This window comes from Falco peregrinus, chromosome Z (assembly GCF_023634155.1).
Source record: "Falco peregrinus isolate bFalPer1 chromosome Z, bFalPer1.pri, whole genome shotgun sequence".
In the NCBI taxonomy this organism is placed as follows: domain Eukaryota; kingdom Metazoa; phylum Chordata; class Aves; order Falconiformes; family Falconidae; genus Falco; species Falco peregrinus.
In genome coordinates this window covers 29,163,427-29,185,309 of record NC_073739.1, presented here as the reverse complement: position 1 = coordinate 29,185,309, position 21,883 = coordinate 29,163,427, and the positions used below count along the sequence as shown (strand labels likewise).

Genomic DNA, 21,883 nt, shown 5'->3' with positions numbered 1-21,883 from the left:
TGTAGGTTAGGCTTTCCTGCTATAAGGAGTCTGTGGAGGAATAAACAGGAGTAATATAATCAACGTGTGGGACACCTAACCATTCTCAATGTTTTAAGTTGGCACTCAGTGAAACACAGTGTAAAGAGGACACATTCAGTATATTTGTTTCCTCAATATTAGTAGTACACTTTCAGGAAAACATTGAAAAAGCATAAGAGGCTGGTGAAGGGTCTAGGGAACAAGTCTTATAAGGAGCAGTAGATGGAACTGGAGTTTTTTGGTGTGGAGAAGAGCACACTCACCTGAGATTGTGGTGAGGTGGGTGTCAGTCTCTTCAACATGTGATAACAAGTGATAGGACAAGAGGAAATGGTCTCAAGTTGTGCCAGGGAAGACTTAGATTTGCTATGAGGAAAAAATTCTTCACTAAAAGGGTTGTCAAGCACTGGAACAGGCTGCCCAGGGAAGTGGTTGACTCACCATCCCTGGAAGTATTTAAAATATGGGTAGATGTGGTGCTTAAGGACACAGTTCAGTGGTGGACTTGGCAGTGTTAGGTTTATGGATGGACTTTATCTTAAGGGTCTTTCCCTACCTAAATGAGTCTAGGGTTCTATGATTTGTTGGCCATTAATGAATGTCAGTAACGCATTTCAGTGTGGAGGTTTTGTTTTTTTTGGGGGGGAGGGCCTGTATGTTTTGCTTTGACTCAGGGTTTTTTGGGGTTTTTTTGGGTGTTTTTTTAGTATTATTTCATCCATGTTCTCATATGACATGATGAAGAATAGTGTATCCTGATTTCCTGTTTGGCATTTCTTCTACAAAGTTTGCTGGCAAGCCTTGGAAGATGAGGTAGTTCTATAAAATCTGTATGCTAGAAACACCAGGAACATGTGACTGGAAGGTGAGTTTCCAAATGAGCTATCTCGAGACAAAAAGAAGAGGACATTAAACCACTGTACAATTAATTAATTAAGAGACCAGCTGTTTGAATATAGTATTATAATAATAATACTAATAATACTCCCATGCAGAACTTCATATTCATGGCCTTTAACAAGGAATAGTAGCTTTAAAATTTTTCCTCCAGGCTGTCTCTAGTATGACCCACTGCTACTATGCTTTAGATTCTAACTGCAGCAGATCTTGTTGCATATTCTTAATATAGAATCACTTCTTTATAGCACAAATGTGTTCTGGACTTAAAAGGAGGCCCCTTGAAAGTTGAACTTGTAAACTGAGATGTTAAATTTTCAGGATAAACAGTTAAAAAAAAGAATCTTTCTTAGAAATTGCTTGTGAGCTCAAGTTCATAACCATGAAAAAAGAATGTTCTCTACAAGCCTGCACTGATGTAACAAAATTAATGAGGACTGTAAAAATACAGTTATTTTTGGCTGGTCAATATATTTCTAAGATCATGTTGCCTTTTTTAATCTTTTTAACTTTAACTTATATTTGTGTGTATATGTGTATGAATGATCAGTGTGGGGGTAGAAAAAAAACAACCTGGTATTTTTCAAAACTTCTCTAATGAATAGCAGAGTTTATGCCAGGTGTACAAATTCTGCACATTCCTTTCTGAAGGTAGTTTTACAAATCCCCAAAAGCTCTAGTTAAATGCAACATTTGAACAGTGCAGTTCATATAGTAGACTCTTTCATAGCAGTTTTGGAAAACTACTGTTCACAAGATAGATATGAATGCTTATGAGTTTATTGCTGCAGGTGTCCCTTTTCAAATGAAAATTAGCAATAACTCTTTAGGGGATAGATTGTGGTAGTGTTACAGTTTCTGGTTTAGATAATGCCAATATGTCTGAATTACTATAAAGAGAAAAAGCGATTTATGTATGGGTAAGGAGCCCACAGTGATGGCTGTGTTTTACCTACATGTATATAGCTGGAATTTCAGATCAGCGTTTGGCACTTGTTAAGCAAGTGTTTGGTCACTTCATGAACCTTAGTTGATGGTCAAACAGCTCACTTTGCATCAGAGTTGTAGCATATCCAGTATGTGTGAGGTCTAGCTGTGATCCATTCCTTGCTGATGGCTGAGAATAGCCTCCTGAAACACTGTTAAAGCAGGGCAATGTATGTTTTCAGAAAAGATAATACAGGGGCTTTTCAGTTCTAATTGAATGATGTAGAATGTTTAATACTCTTAAATCTTTCCCAAAGTATCTATTTAGTCAGCTATTCAGGCTCTTCATTGTTAAATCTGTAGGGCTGAAAAATCACACCATTATTTTAATGCTTATGGCAAGTAGTGTGTGAAGCTTAGTGCTCATGAAGTATCTTGGTGAGGGTTTCTTTCCACAGGAGTCCAAGCTTCCCTGTTCTGCCTAATTATGGTGATACTGATCTAAGTCACAGGGATAAGCTTGACATCTGAAAGCTTGGCTCACTTTCTGAACTAGTTTCTGGTGTTTGCTGAGAAATTTCTTCTAACAAGTCTTAGATATAATAGTATGTTTAGAAGCGTTAAAATGCAGTCTCCCTTTTGCAGGCAGCAGCCCCTTAGCGGAGCTTACTGCAGACTGGATGGTGCTAACTTAAGGTGTGTAGCAGTCAGAGCTAGGTACAAATTGATGCAGTCCAGTCATGGACTGTTTTCTGTGGTTCTGTAAGCAAAATGATGAAATCATCTGACGATTCTTTAGGAGAGATTTTTCTTTGTCATTGAAATCCCTGTTTGTCGTTCTGAAAAGGAAGGAGCCTTTTCCTGATTTGAATGGCTATCCTGCAGTACACATGGGTGTTGAGGAAGCTAGTCTCTAAGACTCCCTTGTTAAGAGCTTTGGTGTATGAATTAAAGGGGAAACGTTGGAATAATCCTTAATACTACTTTCCTTGTTTGATCAAAGTGAGGGGAGAATTTCAAGCTAGTGCATTTTTGTTCAGAGTTGGAATAAAACCAAAGGAAGAAAGCAAAGGAAGAAAGGGAGTAGAGCTCTCTCCTGGACATGGCGAAGTGGCAGGCTGTGATGGAATGAGAACTCTGAAAACCTTATTGTGAAAACTTAAACTGGAAGCTGTAATTCTTTGGTTTGCAGGTTCCCTGCCTGCCTACTGATGAAGTTGTTAGAGGTTGGATAAAATACTTAAAAAAAGAGTTTCTTTCTAGACCCTAAGTAGATTTCCAGAGAGGCAGTATTTAATCTCAATGGAGCCTAGCAGTGTATTTTGGAAGCAGTAAGGACTTAGTTTTAGTTAGAAAATATTCTGGTTTCATTTGTTACTTATGTACTGTTGACGATATATCTTGGACTCTAACCTTGTTACAGATACTATTGTTACCGAAATCTCGGAATGAAAAACTTATCGACACCAATGTGATGTAGATAAGCAGACACTTCTTTATTAATGGCCGGGTGCGTGAGCGAGTCCTCTCACGATCAACGCACACCGAGCTTCAAAATCAGATACCATATATAGAACTTATTCATACATATTCATTAAATATTCATACATAATCATAATATTTTCCATAAATCATTAATATATTCTCCTCCCATATCCAATTCTGCGCAGTAGAGCTTAGAAAGGTCCAGAAATGGGTCTGGGGTACGATTTGGGTAGGTGGTACATGAGTCAGTGGTCGTGATCTCCCCCTGCCGGAATTACCTTTTACTAAAAGTTCATGGTTTCTTGGCAGGCAACTACAAGCTGTTCCAGTCGACTCTTCCCAATTTCCATTAATCTCATATTCCGACATCTCAATACACTTTCTACATACAGAAGACTGGTCAGATACAAAGAAACCTCTCAAACCCTAAATTATTACCTAAGTTTCAACAATGATTCCAGCCCATTTTTCTGGCCTTGGTACAGGATGTACAGAGGGTCTCATAGCAGCTTTTACTAAACAATTGTAAGTTTCCTCAAAATATATTTTTATCCTTCTATATTTCTATTCTATAAAATCTATAAAATCAAATAATCAAACAAATAAAGTCAATCAATCTTAACTTGTTAACAAATCGATAATACTATCTGCTTGAATACTTTTTTTGTCAGGCAATAACAGCTAATCTGTGCTGTAAAGCTTGGCCATTTTCATTTTCCCTGACAGTTCGTGTTGACTGTAGCTTGTCTTTTAGTTTCCTAATTTATTCCCTGCTTTTTTGGTGCAATCTTACTAATATATGTAGAAGGCAATACATAATACATGAGCTGCATCTACAAACACCAACCAGAGCGTTTTAAGAAAGAATGAGTGTAGGGAAAACACACTTTATTGTCTTAATGAAGAATCATAAGGAGACTTTAAATACATCAGAATACATAATAACATTAGCAGAAATGGTAGATTTCAGAAGCTCTTATGAATCTTTATTTTTTTTCCCAATACATTTTAATAACAAATAATTTCAGAGCCATGGCTACCCTCCTCCCTTCCTCTTCTTTAATCAGTGTTATTAATGCTTTCTTAGTCTTTAGGGGCTCCTGATAATGCTAAACCATCAGAAAGTAAAAGAAGAAAAATACTTTTTGCGACTTTAGGGCTCCAAATGATTCTCACTAATGACTTCTATGTTTATTCAAAATCCCAACAATTTGCGTGGCCAGAATCATAGTGCTTATTTCTTAAGAGGATATTGATTGTATTTTTTTCCCCCTAAAAACCTAGTTATTTACTAAGGCTACTGGATAGATAACCAGAGGTATTTAAACAAAACCAAAGCAAAATACTCTTTGCATGCAGGTAATGAGGTTGCTGTGGATGGTTAGCAGTTAGATCAGAACAGTGAAGCAGCAAGCTGTATAATATGATTTTATTTACAAAAGTACAGTTTTGGCTTCTTCGTTTCCAACATTTAACATATATAAACTTCCATCTGGTTATCCTAAAAAAATGGCAGTTTTTAGGTTGGGGTTAGGCACACGGAAGATAAGGCAACTGTCTGGGTTGCACAGGAAATGTACTGTTTCAAGTCCACATTCTGGTACTGTCCCATGCAATTGATTATTTTTCCTTTATGTATGTCTTCTATGTTCATTTTATAAACACTAAATTATGAGTTCTTTGTGTTTGTTATGTAGTATGCTGAAAATTTGTGTGCTGTGTTGCTTAGTTCTACAGATACTTTTTTTTATTCTAGCCTATATGGAATAGACTTTAAATAAGCACAGCAGGATATTTTTTATATTTGAAAGACATGGTGGCTTTCATTAAAAATTATAATGATTATCACCTTGAATATTCTTTCCTTTATTTACAATGATAGGATGGGGGAAGAGAGAGGATATTTTCCTTGCCCTTCAATAACAGAGGATTATATTCAGAGGCCAAAGCTTTATTATCCCTATTTTTTCTCCAGATTTTAGGTGAAAAAGGTTCTAAGTATATTTACGAAATCATAATTCTTCAGTATTTATTTTGTGAAGGTGTGATGCCAACTTTAAGCTCCTTTGAATCGTATATCTTAGGCTAGAGATTTGCTAACAGTTTACAGGAAGTACTTACTATTCTCATTTTCAATACTTTCTACAGTGTATGGAATGTTAAAAAAGGTAGAAGGGCATCTATTAAAATACAAAGTGAGATGCAAATATTACAAATTTGATGTAACAGCTCAGATGTATTTAATTTTCCTAATAATTGTTTTTATCAGGTGAAGTAATTGTGAATTATTTTGTCTCAGAATACTGTCTATGGGAGGTTTTGTTGTGTGAAGTTCTTAAATTATTCTACAGTAAGATGTCCTCAAACTCTGTGTACATTACCAGATTATGCAAAGTATTCCAAAGAACTGTATGAACAGTGGTGTTCGCTGCTTGATGCATGCCACCGAGTTGGGATGCCCAAGCCCTAGCTGCTGTTGCTAATTGCAGTGCTCAAGTAAACTGAAGTCTGGGAAATCAAACATTAAGAACATCCCATTCTGACAGATCTCAGAAGCCTTTTCAGGTCAGTTACATTGTGGGCTTTAGCATGGAGTCAGGGCCTTGGTTTCTTGCAGCCCTGAACTCACTTCAGTCACATAAACAGTTTGTTCCCTTTTCCCTTTGTTTTAAAAGATTTGAGGAGTTTCTGCTTTGTATCAAGGAATATGGATGCTGTTTCACAAGATCATCCTCTTTCCTTCTGTGGTTTCCTTTGATTTCCCTGCACACGTTTCACCTTCTGTGGCAATGAGGTGGGAATATTACTGTCTGGTTTAGTATACAGAACCTGAAGGTTTCATCTGCAGACCTTACCTTACCCAAAGTAAAAAATAGTAATACAAGGTCAGGTAACAAGGCCATTGTAGTAAAAATACACACAGAGGCTGAGTCCAGGTGGCTAAAGCAGCTCAATTTTATTTCACTTTTTAGCTTTGCCTGACTTACTGTAATGTAGTTTAAATAAAAATTTAAAATCAATTGTGTGTATGCATGTATGTTTATAATGAGGTAGACATGTAGAATCACAAAGTAGAGTGCAACAGGGGATCTCGGTGTCACTACCAAATGCAAATGTGAAATGCAAATATTATTCTTGCTGTTTGAACTAGGCACTGAAGCTCCTCGTGAAGTCAACAGAGCCTCCACATAATTTAAATCCTCCATGCGACGAGTCCATCCAAACTAATTTTCATCTGTGTTTCAGCTAATGCAACTCAGTCATTTTTCATAAAATTTCTTACTAGGAGCAAGTAAAGAGTCTCAGAAACTCAGTGCTGTGCCAGGGCTTGTTTGGTCTGGGATTTAGTCTTTGTGGAAAATCTAGCTGTCTGTGTTTCTCCCAGTTCTCATTATTGTCTACCCCAATCCTATAACTGTTTTATCCCACCTTGCTTGTATCTCTCCATCACCTTGGCTCAATCCTTGATTGAGGAATAAGAAATTCCTGGTGCTGACTGATGCACACATCTGCCATACAGATATCTCTCTTCTCCCTCTGTATTGCTGGAGCATGACATGGAGACTGCTGCTATGCTGGAGGGAAGTAATTTCTTCAGAGTTTTGGTTTCTTCTCCTGAGACAGTGGTGTGCAAGGCAGCCCAGTTGCCGTGGGATGGATGATAGTCACTGTAGATGGAGTGAATCAAAGTACTTAAAGAGTGGTAATTTGTGAGAAAAATCTGCTGAATCTGTAGAAACATTTTTTTTTTAAGTAGTTCTTAACCTTCTGCTCAAATTAGTTTGAATATTTCCAGACATTAAAATGACACATTTTCCTTTTCATCATTTCTGCTTTTCCTTCCTTTCCTACCCCGCAACTTTTAAGTTCTGTTCAAATCATGGAAGTGCCTATGGATAGTCTTTAAATTCTTAACAGAGATTCAGAGAGCAAGGCAGTATTTTCTGCTAACTACATTTGTGACAATAGATGAAAAACAAATGAAAATTAGTTTGGGCAGACTCTTGGCATCAAGAATTTCAATTATCTGGTGGCACTGTGAGCTCTGGTGTCTAGTTGAGGTGCCAGGCTTAAACTTCTTCAGCTGGTGACATGGATATATCTGTGCATTGTATACGCCTCTAATTACTTAGTGAGCGAGTGAGCAATTAGACAATGTGTAGGTACCTCTAAATTATATTTCTCAGAAACTTCATGTAAAAATTGCCCTTTATTCTTCTTGGTAGAAGGAGCAGTAAGTGTCCCTCATATCAGATCCTCCACCAGACTGAAACAGAAATTGGAAATTTGAGATAACTGCATAACTAGTTTTGATTAGAAAACTAGTTTTGCTTGCCTTTTTACAATTTCTAGACAAACTGTTACCATGGAATCGGTATTTAAACTGCTCTGTTGAGATGTCAATGATTAATTTGTTATTGAACAGTCTTCCTGTGTGTTTAAACTTTGAAACATTCCCTTTTGTGTTTTCTAGGGATAAAATTAATTTTTAGCATCTCTTTTCTGTGAGAATTCCTGTATTTACGTGTTCAGGCTGCTTTCTTGGTTTAACTGATCCTCTTCTGTGGTGCTGCAGACCTGAATGTATACACAGTTATGTAAGGAGTTATAATTAAGATCTGAGAAACATCATGCATAGATGACTGTAGGCTCTAATATTCGTTTGCTTTTTGTTATTTTGCTATGAAGCTTATTGCAGACAGTTTTCTTTCAGTTGACTTCTTAAAACAATTTTTAAGCAACTTCTTACAGAAAGAATAAACTACTCTTAGGTCAAAGTAGAAGCCATCAACTGATTTGCTTTCAAGTGAACGGGCAATATGATTTCTTGTTAAACAAATACAACTTTACATGTAAGCAAATCCATTGTGCATTATGTAACAGCTATTTTGCATACTATAGGACACCACACATAATTTTTTTAATGACTAAACTTTTTTCAAAACAAAACTAAAAAGACCCCAACCCCCAAACAACTACTGAGGCAGTCATACATTCTATAATGGATAGCTTCTGGGTTTGTTTGAAGTACAACAAATGAGTTTTGAATCTGTAACACTATGGGAGTATGTATACGCAAGGAAGAGATAATACTGGAATATAACCCTTTTGAAAGTATTTTGCTTTCACATTCAAAATGAAAGGCTAGATTAAGTTTCTCATTGGAGAAAATAAAGCTTATAGGAAGTTTAATATCTCAAATATGCAGATTGCTCTTAAAAAACAAATGAGGTCTTGCTTCAGGAATGGCAAATTAAGAGATTTTGTAGCAATTTCAGATCAAGATTCTGAGTATAAAAATGTATGTGTCTTTTAAATAAATTTCAGGAAGTTTTTGAAATGTCTGAGTCCATGTCTAAGCATCTTGTTTTATTGCTGTACTTCAGTTTGTCACGTTACTGGAAATCCAAAACAAGACTTTCTTGTTGGAGGGAAGAAGCAGAATTTTTTTAGAGGAAGCCATTTGAGTTTTGGACAAGATGCAAGCATTACATTTTGGTCAGTTTACTTCTTTACATTTTATTGTCCTTTAAATCCACTGCATTTAAAGTAGAAGTATGTAAATTTTGGCCTGGTTTTTGGATCTGTGTGGATCAGATGTAAAGTGTCTTCTCACTTAGGGAAATCAAGGTGCTTAGCTCTATAAAACAAAACCAGTGTGTTTATGATTGAATGAACCACAAGTATGAACAGAATATCTTTAAATATATCTATAAAATACAGTCTTTACCTCACAGGGAGAGTCTGGAAATGTATCTGATCGATTTTGTAGTTTTGGGCACAGTGTAAATGAGACTTTCTGGTGCTGCAGTATATTTTTTCTGGCTCTGCTGTGTTCTGTTCTGGCCAGCTAGCTGTGTGTTAATCCTTTCACAGAAAGGAAATCTGTGGAGTGCGGTCTTCTGATTATAATAAAATACTCAAAAGAGTTTTGTGTAAGTTACATTTACAGCAAGGAGCTGTCTGGGACTGTAGCAAGTTAGGTACTCGTAGGAAAAATGCTAAAATTTATTTTGTGGAAATAAGAGGATGGTTTTGCTCTTAGCTGAGGAAGATGTTCTCAGTGATGTGAAAAATGTAAGGAGTGGTGTGCTTGCTGGTGAAAACTGTATCTGCTTCATCCCCAAAGATTAAAGAGTGAAGGGTCAGATCTCTCCACAAAGCTAGAAACATAAATGTCAAATATTACATCTTTAAATGTATTTGCTATGCCAGAGTATGTCACTGGGAGTCTCCTAATGATGAGTTTGTCCCGTATTGTCAGATCTTGCCTTTGCATTACTTCTGTTCTTCAGGAAGTTTATGAGATTTTTTTTTTTTTTAACCTTTGATGTGTCTTTTTTTCTTTCTGGATTTGTGGAAACAACTAGTTTCTTGGTGCTTGTTTTGTGTTCCAAGTCTGTTCTATGTGGACATGGAGGCTGCAGGATCCAGGGAGAAATCTTTCTGCCAGTCTCAGGGAGTTGCTGGAAGAAATCACCTTTGTTTCTTGTGAAAATAGTGTCACTCTGGGGGGCTAAAACCAATATTGTTTGTTCCCTGCAGCTCTTTTAAAACTGCTGCACTTCTGTGGGAGGTGAATCAGCAGGGAAGGCAGCAAACTGAAGCCTTTCACTTAGGTAGAAATAAAGCTAGTCTAAAGCTGGAGCTTCTTGTACTGTTGCAAAATTGGCTGTGCATTTGTGGCTCTAGATGAGTTCAGGTTTGTTGACTGTAATGCAAAAAAGCAACCTAAGCCTTATGTTCCTTCTGAATAGAACATCATTTGTATTTCAGGTGGGATGGAGCTTGTCAACAGATGGAACACAGCAGCTGAAAGCTCTTCTTCCTTCAAGTTACAGGATGACTTTCTTACCCTCAAGCTACTGGAGTTCAAAAAGAAATTTTGCTTGGTACTAAGTAACTATCACAGAATTGATTGTGTTTTCCTGTTTGCAGAGACAGGGTACTTGACTAAGCAGGTTAATGTTATGAGGGTAATTCCCACTTAAAATACCCATTTTCTTCACCTGCTCGATGGTCTTCCTTCTACCCTGGTCTCTGCCTTTCCAGTTCAGTTCTGTCTTGACTGCAAAGATAGTACCCATACGGAGCTTTGGTTCTTATTCAGCCTAATGGTTGGGTAACTTCCAGTTCTTGAAGCAAGCTGGGAACAAGCTAATGCTGAAATTGACAGCTAGTTCAAGTAAGACTTGGCAAAGCTTATTTCAGATGTAATTAACTATATTTACTTATATTTACTGTAATTTGTAGTAACACAACTTAGATTTAATTTTTGACAGCAGATTCTTCTGCCATGTGGTGATGTTTGCTTCAGTTGAGGTGGTTGTCACTGACAGCTAATCTTTCTGTGGCAGCGTGTAGTCAAGTGATTAATCACCTTAAACAATATTCTTAACTAACAGCATTCTGTCTTACAGTGAGAACAATCTGGAAACAATTTGCCTTGTCTGCCTTTTTTTTAACATGATCTGCATGCTACCTAGCTTTTGAAGAACCTGATTAGAGGGCTTTCCTGTCTGTCATTTTAAAATGCTGTTACATCTTTAATAACAGTTGCAAAAGTTTGAATGGCTATGCATTGAAGTTGTATTCTGGTTCTCATTTGCTGTATTTAGGAGTTACACTTAGATGGATAGAATGTTTCTTATTATCAGTTTGTAAATTCAGTTAAACAGCATTATGATCTAGGAACTTTTTTTTTTTAATCACAAAACATTGGTCCAATTTTTATTTATACATTGGTCCAATGAACTCTTCACCTTGGAGAATGATTTCTCTTGCTAATTAAAATGGCCTTGTTCAGTATGTTCTGAGACAAAAGAGAATTAAGTCTGTATGTTTATTGTACTAGTGGGTGATGGACTTTTGATTAGGGCTTGACAGCAGTTCATGCTTTAGTTTGACCATATAATACATATTTCTTAGACAGGGTCCAAAAACCTTGAGTAATATGGAAGAAGCAGCTCTGGAAAGTAACTTCCCTGTAAATGTTTGCTTTAGGTGGCTTCTGAACTGTTTACAGTTACTCCACATAATTTGGAGGGTTTATGGTCAGTGGCAATTTTGTATGGCCTCCAGAAAAATACATTCAGATGGAGAAATGGGTTACATAACTAGCTTAACAGAGAAAGATGCAGTATTTCTGTGATTACTGGTGATTAAAATGATTGATTTTAGTTGTATTTGACAGTCATAAGTAGAGGATGGTATGTTTTCCAGAATAGTGAGTCTTGTTGCAACTTTATTGTCATTAAAGGCTATAGTTGCACAGTGACCAGTTTAATCATATTGCAATCAGTAAGGACTTTTCTGTAAAATAGCAAGCTTGTTTTATTTAAGACTATTAATTCCTCATTAGTTGAAGGTTATAGTTTACAGCACAGGCTTGTTACATGTGTATTTAAGTGTAACTAGCTAGTATTTGGAGGTTGTTTTTTTATACCTTTAGGATTAAACTTGTAGTTGCAGTAAACCCTTGGGTCTCTTGTTATTTGCTGTGAGAAGGAAAGTCAAGGTTATGTATGTTTGTATATACCCATGTACTCATACACCCATATATTTGTACATGTTCTCTGCAAAGCTGTTTTCCTTGATGTGTCAGCAGAGACAAATAGGAAAGCAAGATATGGCGTAGAGATATTATGTATTCATGTTTGAAATATGTCTTTTAATCCCAGGCAGTGTATCAGAAATTTGAATGAAATATAACATTATAAACGATGATCTGTAGTATATATAAGGAAAGGTATGTGCCAGAGCCAAAATGGAAAGCATTTTTATGCAAACTTTTATGAATGTCATAATTCTAAACCTTAAGCTACTATTAGGCATACCAGTAACCATAAAGCCTGTTTACACAAGTTCAGGGGCTTTCCTCTTACGTAATTATAAGTTTATCTATTTTAAAGAATCTTAAAAACAGAACTTTGCATTCAGTTATCTCTGTTTATTAGTGTTCAGTGAAAAGTATTTTTTGCAGCCTGCGATGCACTGGTAAAGAATGTGGAAAAATTATGCTTAGGTAGATGTGAACTGATTAAATTGCTTTTTACAGTAAAAGTGATTCTGAAGTTGCTTATGAAGAATAGTGTATGTAACTAACACAGATGAGTTTTTAAAAATTGTATTTATTTATTTGGTCCATATTTGAGCAAACTAATGTGTGGTCATTTTCACATGCAAATACTTTGATTTGGTTGCATGCACATAGGACTCACATTAATCATAACAGGAGACACATGGTAAATAAATGTCACAATTTGGTTTACTTTGCATAGAGTAACTATACAGTTAAATAGAAGTGTACAGCCACCTGCAGGTATGTATGCCTGCAAAAGTAATGAACTTGTATTTTGGGAAGCTGTTCACAAAACCACTTTAAAATATATTGGTTGAATTTTGAAAGTGCCACACTGCTGAGGTAATTTAAAGAAAAGAAAAGAAAAGAAAACAAAAAACACCCAAAAAGCACAAAACTCCCTTTTAAAAATCCACACAGTATGTAACAGTAGAACTTCGGTGATGAAGAAATTCCAGAACTTTATTGTCTTAATACTTGACAGTTTTTTGCATTCTTGTTTTAAAATTAGGTGAGAGTCAGGATGCACCCAATAACCTTCAAATTCATGCAGTTCTGATGGAAATGTTTCTAAAATGATTGAATTTTCTATTAATATTACTTATAATCATTCTGCCATACAGAACAGAAATTTACACTATGAATTAGTAGCTGGCCATCTTTCTAAATTCAGAGTTGTATTCTTTACTGCTTAGCTGAAGAAGAAACGATGTTACATCTGTGTTTAGACAATTTCTACCCCTCCACCCCCGTTTACCTGAAAGAGAAATAAAAATATCATCTAAACAAGCAGCTGTTTGCAAGTCAGTTATTATTTTCTATTGAACATGTAAGCTTGAGTAGAAAATGCAAGTGCACCCTATATATATACCTCTGTGCACTTTTGGTGGAGGAGACCTCTCCAAGGAATGATGAGATACTTAGTTCTCAGCAGCACTGATTCTGCAAATATGCTATTTGTCCTGATAATATGCATATAAACCTGATTAAACTAAAGTGGCTGCTGGGTATTGTAACTGTCTTGTGAATCAATCTTTGCATTTCTTTAAAATCACTTTATCTTTAAGCATGTAATAGGAATCATAGGTTCATGCTTTGTTTTTTCTGTGTAATGTGTTAAAACTGTGTGTCAGAGGTCTTAGTGGCAACAGAAGTAGTTTTACAGGAGGCAGTTCTGTAACTGTTCTGTAATACCTGCCATCAAACTGAGAAAAGCTGTCAAATGTATAATGTTACTCAATTGTTCAGGTTTCTTTTACTCTTGTATATAATTCTGAAGCTGAAAACAAAACCGAGTTTGGATTTGTTCTCCTTCCTTTACGTGGGAGAATTGTGTTTTGTTTGGTGGTTTTTAATAATGCATATTAGTGGATTAACTGGCCTTGCTGACATGGCCATCTTTTCACCCATCTCTTTCCTTGATGCACAGTCCTGCAGGATGTCAAGATAATCTTAAAAATTGAATATATGATTTGAGGGTTTGAAGAATGCTTACTTTTCATTGTACAATCTCTCTTGGAGTGTGTTACAAAAACATTTATAATCTTGTGTTTTCAGTACCACAGGGGCTTGAGGTATTTAGGTCAAAAAGGTAAGAGGGAAAAACATATTTCATGTTCCTTGCTTAAAAGCACTGTTAGAAGGCACCCAAGCAGAAAGTGCAGTAGATCAGCAGTTGTAGTCACTGGATGCAATCATCCAAACTGTCTGAAGTGATTTTGCTTAACCTGGGCTATCCTTAGAGTCTTTTTAAAATATTTTTGAAATTAGTTTATGAAATTGTGGTGTTGCCTTCCATTTCTTACGTTGTTCTGACTGGACAGGTAATTTTGTGAATCCTAATTCATGATCTGTATTAATTTTGTAAGAGCATTACTGCAACAAACATTGCAATGTTTCCCCTTTTGGTCACCCAAATGCCTTCCCAGATTTTATGCAGGAAGAAGTGTTTGCCGCTGTCAAAGCTGGTTTCCTTTCCTGTCCCTTTGACCTCTGTGGTATGTGACTAATATGTTAAGTGTGTTAAAACCCTTCCAAACAGCTTTGCAGACTAAAGCCAGTCTAAATTAAACACTGCATGTTGTACTTGGAAAATATAGTATTTTTTATTAGCAATAAAACTTCATTTATATGTTTCACCTGTTTTGTTATGGGGTGTAGGAACTGAGGAAGATCTTGAACTGGCAACTTTTCTGTTTCTTGTAATCAGCTGAAGGTAAAAGGGTATTTGGAGAGTAAGGCCTAGGCCTTATTTTGCTGTAACACTCTGTTTCAGAAAATAATAGATTTCCTCTAGGGGGCAATGCTTCTCTCCTCTCTTGAAAGAGGACAGGAAAATATCATTTTAGCAGGGGATAAGGAACTGCCTTCAATGCTGTGTCTATCTTTCAAGTATTACTTTGGGTTCATGGACTTAAGCAAGACAGCTTTTTAAAAGCCAAGTACATAAAAACCTTTGAAACTCTAGATGTTATGTTAAAGTATGCATCTTTCCGGGCCAAGTGACGTTTTTTGATACCACTTTCTCACAACTGTCATTAAGTAGTTCAATGAAAGCTTGTAACTCGAAGTATGCTGGTTGTGATCTTTGACCACTTCTTTCTTCTTTCTCTTGGCCATGAAGAGAACAAGGTGCCTGTAGCAATCTGTATGCTTAGGTTCACTTGGGGGCTGGAGGCAGTCATGAAGTTTTTCTGCTGCTGTTGAAATCAGGAGCCCAAATTTTCTACAGTTGTTTAACCAATCCACCGTAGTAATTGGTATTCATGTATGCAGGATATTTGTCCTTACTGTAGAGTGACATTCCCCATGTGTTACTCTCTCTTAGTTCTCCTTGTGGTTGAATGTTGTCTTGAATAGATTCGTAGTAGTTGGTGTCCTGGCCAAAAATATGACCAAATGTGACCCGGCCAAAAGTGTTTCTGAAGGCACATGTGATGTGTAATCTGTAGAGTACTTCCGAGTAGATTCTCGAGTAGGTTTAATTGATCAGACCCCGTGACTACTTCACAGACCTTTTGCTGTTGATTTTTCCCTGTAAAAGTAGTTCTAGTCAATCAACCTGACAGGTAAGATACATCTATTCCTTGATGTGAACAAAATCAACTTTAATTTAAGTGATTGTTGAGACACATTCTCAGAAGGAGCAATATATGCTTTCCTGTTATTAGGAATGCAAACTGAAGGAGTCAGTTAGAATAGGACATACTTTCAAATATATATATATTTTTTTTCCAGATTTTTGAAGGAGTCTGCTGTATACCCTTGGCATGCCAGACTTGCAAGTTATCAGAGAGATTTTAGATCGCTATTGGTATTTTGTATTGCATTTCAGACTATAGTTTCCTCCTTCCTTCAAATCTTTCATGCTTTCAAAAAATATCTATTGAATAAAAAAAACCAAACCAAATAGCAATCAGGTGGAAGAAAATAAGAAAGTAATGAAATTGTATTTGGGTTGTGATTGCAGCCATCAGTATCCAATGTTTACTTCCAAACTTTCGTACAGCTAAGATGGCTATTCCTGTCAAAGTACACATTGCTGCAAATAACACTGGAGTGCAGGTTGGTGTTACAGTTCACTAGAGTGGAAAAGAGGGATCATCCTGAATGTGCTGTTTTCGTTAATTTCCTAATTTTTTTTTTTTACTTGTAAAGTAATAGTCAAACTGTGTCTAATAGCTATTGTTTAGGCAAAATTTTCATTAATTTCACTGGGATTTCAGGCTTGGGCTGGCAAGCTGATAAGTTACCTCTAGAATTCTGTGGACCATTCTTGGATGTTGAAATTTATCCTTGTGTTCGCAGGCTCCTTCTGTCTACTGTCTAACACACTAGTTCTTTGAGCTTTTTACTTTTTTTTTTTTTTTTTTTTTTTAACAGAGTCACAGGTTGTTTTTATGATGTGCAGCTGTATGAGTAGTATGGAAGGTTCTTTGAAACCTTTTGGTCTTGATGATGGCTATTACCTCCCTGCTTGTTATAGTTTGAGAGTCTAGGTTCTGATGCATGCAGTTCTTTTTAAAACTGCTGTGGTTTGTTATTTTCTCCTTTTATTTAATATTGTTTTTAAGGGAGTGAAGTTTCCAAAGGCAGCAATACTAATCAGATAACCTACTTCCACTGCTAATGCGGTTCCCCTTCACTACATTCTTTTGCCAGTTTCCTCAGTCCCCATGGTGTGCCAGTTTAGCTCTCTGGGCTGATGGAAAACTGGGTCAGCAGTGCTGGAGGGCGAAAAGGGCTTCCATTTGTGTGTTTAACAAGAACAGCCATGCGGGAGACTGAGGTCATGCAGCCAAGCAGGGAATGAGGAGGAGACTATTTGTCTCTTGTGAGACCAAGGTGGGGTGGGCTTGTCATTCATTTTCATGAAATCTTACCCTAAACCAGCCTTGGAGCTCTGTTCCCTGTAACACCTCTCCAACCCCTTTTCGCTGAAGTACTTGTTTGGCATCTTTGCTCATAACAATTTCACATTTAATAACAATACCAGGGTTTGCTGAATTCAAGTACTTTGTGCCTACATAACTTTCTTATAAAGAGATGTCTGAATATGTGTGAGTGTCTTGCAGTTGAGGCAGTAAATTCATTGAAATTGGTGCAGATGATAATATTCAAATATTGATTACTTTGCTTGGGGTTTTTTTGTTTGCTTTTCTGGGTTTTTTATATTTCATTTTTGCGGGTTTTTTTAAATAGAATTAGTAAAATGCATTCCCTCAGTGTAAAAACATTTCTGAGGAAGGTATTTGTAGGATTTGTTTATGCATTGCAAATTTTATTCTTAGTTCTACCCTGTAAGGGTTTGGAAGAAAGAAGAGCAATATTGTAAGAATATGTTTGTCCTCAGTTTTAATGATGCTTTTGTGTCTCAGTGGTGTTATTTCCTTAGACACTCCATGTACTATTGCATGGTAATCTTTTTTTTTTTTACATATAAAACTAGTATAATTCCTGATACACTTTTCTATTTTTTTTGTTGTTGATATCTTAATTGTTTTAGGATACATTTGTAGTAATAGTGGTGATAAGAGAAACATAGTAGGCTTTCAGGCTAATAGGATTAATCAGTTTTAAACAAAAGGCAGAAGATTGTTGGCTTTTAGAAGCCAGTTTGAAATCATGTTTAGTTTTTCATAGATAATTTTCTCTTCAAGAACAAAGGATACTTAGGGAAAGCAAATAGTTAAAATTAACATCAACTTGACACTGAAAATGAAACAAATGTCACAAGGACCAAGCATTTTTCCTTTCAAAAAGACAACTGCAATTTGGGAATCAAGATAATATAACTTTAAGTGCCTCCTTTTCTTAGTTTTTGCTTGTACTTTTAATATTTTTTTTTTAGAATTTGCATTTTATTTCAGAAAAGTATATTCAGAAGTCTTTTGAAAAGTTTCAACAGGAGGAATTTGCTTTAGGAATGTGTTATTGCATATTTGACATTGTGTAGAATATGCCTGTGTATATTGATATTGTTTGGATTTTTTTTTCCCTTTTGGAGCTTTGCATATCTGGTATTATTCACAGTTAACGTGTGATTCCTTCATTGAGATTGTTATCAGGGGTTTGCCACTGTAAACTTCTAAGAAGTCTGAGCTCCTTTATGTACTTCATGTAATTAGATGTATTTTAAAATGAGATTTTTGTGATTGTCAGAACTCTAAATTATCAGTGTGAGGAAAGTAGTAAATCTATCCAAGGATAACTTACATAAAGAAATGTAGATGTAGGGCTCACCTGTATGTATAAGTGCTTACACAGTCCTATGAAAGGATTTTCTATTTAAGTTTATCATTTAGATACATTTCCTTTAGGAATTAATATACTTAAAAGTACATGACTTGATTTGATAACAGTTTTGAAATATCTGTTACAGATCGGGCTGAACAATTCTATTTTTCAAAAGCTGTTACTGCTAGTGAGTTTTTAATAATTATGCTGTTAAGATAAAATTAATATGTAGTATTGTCAACCAGCATCATCTTTGAATAGAATAATTGCTGACGTTTGGAGATAATTTTAACTATCTCTGGTTTAACAAATCTTCTTGCTTTGTTTTAAATAGCTGTACCAACCAATACAATCCTTAATGAATTCTGTTAGTAATCCAGACAAAGAAGAGGAACCAAAGACTGGATATTGCAGTTCACTGTTTGGTCACCTGTGCCTGTTGTTTTAATGTCCTTTAATGCAGCACTGTGCACCTCCCTATTCTCTAAAGCTTTTTTGGGGGCTTCAGACATTGCCTAGCTCCTTATTCCTTAAGGAAGGTTCAGGCCTTCAACTGCCTGACCAGAACTGCTCACTAAGTAGAGCCCTTTCTTTGGCACTGGATGGGTCAGGCCTGCAAGACTTCCTACTGGGATCAATAGCATTCATGTTTGCTTTCATAGGTGCATAATAGACAAGAATCTTGGCAAAGACCTGCACACATAGCTTCTGCAGAGAAACAGATTTGAGTCTTTACAAAATTTTTGAAGTAATTAATAGGTGGAAAGGGAGCTATTGGAATATGCATTGATTATTCCACTCAAAAAAAAAAAAAAAAAAAAAGTGTTCTGCCTAACCAGGGCCCAGTCTGCAGTTCAAACCCATCATATATTGGTACTTGTGTAATTCTTAGATAGAAATTCGGAGCCAGTAGTCTTCTGTGCTGGTAATTCTTCTCCGATTTTGGGATCCATTTTTATTTTTAACTTCTATAAAAATGTAACCTTGCAGTAAATATAAAGTCTGTACACAATATAATTAATTCAGGATATGTATGACATTTTGCTGTTATGATTACTAGCATGGCGAATATTTCATTTGACTTAATTCTTTTTTTTTTTTTTCCTCCTTCCATTTAGAAATAGGTATGTTTCTACATAGGGCGTAAGATTTTAAAAATGTGCTTGTTTTGGCATACGTTTTTCATGGAAATACAGACTTGGCTATATATTCTGGAGTGGATCTTTGGGGTTCACTCAAGTATACTCTGAATATTATTTCCTATATTCAGTATATTCTGAGTATTTTAAAGCAATTAAAATAAGTGGACCTTTCTCATATTTTTCTTTTCCCACCCCCTGTGTTTGGATGCAAGTCCTTTCATGGTATCCAAATCTGGGTTGGTGTAGCAGCTGCCAGATGCCCATTTAACTGCTCTCTCACTCCCCCTCTGCAACAGAACAGGGGTAGAAACAGCTCCTGGTTCAAGATAAAGACAGGGAGATCATTTACCAATTATTGTCATGGGCAAAACAGACTGCACTTGGGAAAAATCTATTTAATTTATTACCAATTAAAACCAGAATAGGATAGTAGAAAACTTAAAAATACCTTCTGTCTCACTCCCACCCTTCTTCCCAGGTTCAGCTTCACTCCTTTAGTCCTGACTTGTCCACCTTCTTCCCCTACTCTGAGTGGCACAGGGATGATGGGGAAATGGGAGTTGTAGACAGTCCATAAGAGTTCCCCCTCGGCTGCTTTTTCCTGCTCACACTGTTCTCCAGCTCCAGTGTGGGGTCACTCCCAGGTGTTACAGTTCTTCACAAACTACTCCAACTTGGATCCTTCTCCATGGAGTGCAGCCCTTCAGGAACAGAATGCTCACACATGGGTCCCCCATGGGCCACAGCTCCAGCCAGGAAACCTACTCCTCTGTGGGCTCCTCTCCACAGGCTGCAGCACCAATGTGGGTTCTCTGTGGGCTGCAGCTTCCTTCAGAGCATCCTCTCAACATAGGCTGCAGCATGAGGTCCTTTGTGGACTGCAGTGTGGTTATTTACTCCAGCATGGTCCTCTATGGATGTCAGGGGCACATCTGCTCCAACACCTGGAGGACCTACTTCTGCTCTTCCTTCATTGACCTTAGTGTCTACAGGATCATTTTTAGCACATTTTTTTCTCATTCCTCTCTCTCACAGCTGTTGGGCAGAATTTCTTCATATTTTCTTAAATGTTTTCACAGAGACACCACCAGCTTCACTGATGGATTCAGCTTCCAGCTGGAACAAGCTACCCCTGGTCTCTTCCACCCATGCAGCTCTTTCAGTGCCAAAACCTTGCCTCATAAACCCAATACTGTGTGACAGACTTTGGATCTCTCTGTTTCAGCTCCCTGATCTCTGCAGGATCTCTCCAACTCCCTGCTCCTTGCAGGACTACCTAAAACTGAACCATATGACTAAGCATTGTCCAGATACTTTGACTCTGACAGGCTTCATGCCATGACCACTTCCCTGGGGAGCCTTTTCCAGTGATTGACCACCCTCGCAGTGAAGAATCTTTTTCCTAATGTCCAATCTGAACTTCCCCTGATGAGCTTCATACAATCTCATGTATCACTGGTCACCAAACCAAGGAGAGCAGCACCTCCCCCTCCACTGCCCCTCTTAAGGTAGTTGTAGACTGTAATGAGGCCACCCTTCAGCCTTCTCTAAGCTGAAAAAAAGAAGTGACCTCAGCTGCTCCTCTTAGGTCTTGCTCTCGAAACATTTTGTCATCTTGGTCATCCTTCTTTGGGCACACTCTAGTAGTGTGATGTCCTTATATTGAGGTGCCCAGAACTGCACATGGTACTCGGTGGTGGGGCCACACCAGCACAGTATAGAGAGAGACAATCATCTCCCTTGACCAGCCAGCTGTGCTGTGTTTGCTGCACCCCAGGACACAGATGGCCCTTTTGGCTGCCAGGACGCACTGTTGACTCATGTTCAACTTGCCATCAACTCAGCCTCCAGATCTCTTTTCATGGGGCTGCTCTCCTGCCTCCTGTCCCCCAGTTTGTACATACAACCAGGATTACCCCATCCCAGGTGGAGAATCTGGTGCTTGTTCTTGTTTAATTTAATATGCTTGGTGATTGCCCAGGTCTCTACCTATCTCAATCTCTCTGGAAGGCCTCTTTACCCTCAAGAGAGTCCACAGCTCCTCTTAATTCAGTGTCGCTGGCAAATTTACTTAATGTAAACTCAACTCCTGCATCCAGATCATTTATAAAAACTTTAAAGAGCACTGGCCCTAAACTTGAGCCCTGCTGAACCCCACTAGTGACTGGTTTCCAGCTTGATATAACTCCATTTAATATAACTCTTTGAGCCTGACCTGTAAGCCAATTGTTCACCCAAGGTACTATGGACCTGTGTAGCTGTATGCTGGACATTTTTTCCAGAAGGATACTGTGAGAGTAGCTGTGCTAAAATAACTGCCCCCACATCTGCTGGCTTCCCTTGGTAAATTAGATGGGTGACCTTGTCATAAAAGGAAATTAAGTTAGTTAAACAGGACTTTATTAAGGGTAATGAACCCATGTAAGCTATGACCAATGACTACTTTGTCATTGTTTTTCCATATGTTTTTCCATAACGCCCAGAATAACCTTCTCTATAATTTTACCAGCACTGAAGCGAGACTGACAGGCCTGTAGTTACCAGGGTCTTTCTTCTTACACTTCTTAAAACTGGGACAACCTTTGCCAGCTTC

The 21,883-nt window shown here is 37.2% G+C and overlaps 1 long non-coding RNA gene across 1 annotated transcript; it reads left to right on the top strand.

Moving 5' to 3' along the window:
- The first annotated feature begins 5,861 nt into the window (after positions 1–5,861).
- On the top strand, positions 5,862–13,391 carry LOC114010911 (uncharacterized). The gene is made up of 4 exons (XR_003552608.2): positions 5,862–5,895; positions 6,006–6,124; positions 8,718–8,829; positions 10,108–13,391. It is a non-coding gene; the product is annotated as an uncharacterized LOC114010911 (long non-coding RNA).
- The last annotated feature ends 8,492 nt before the right edge of the window (positions 13,392–21,883 follow it).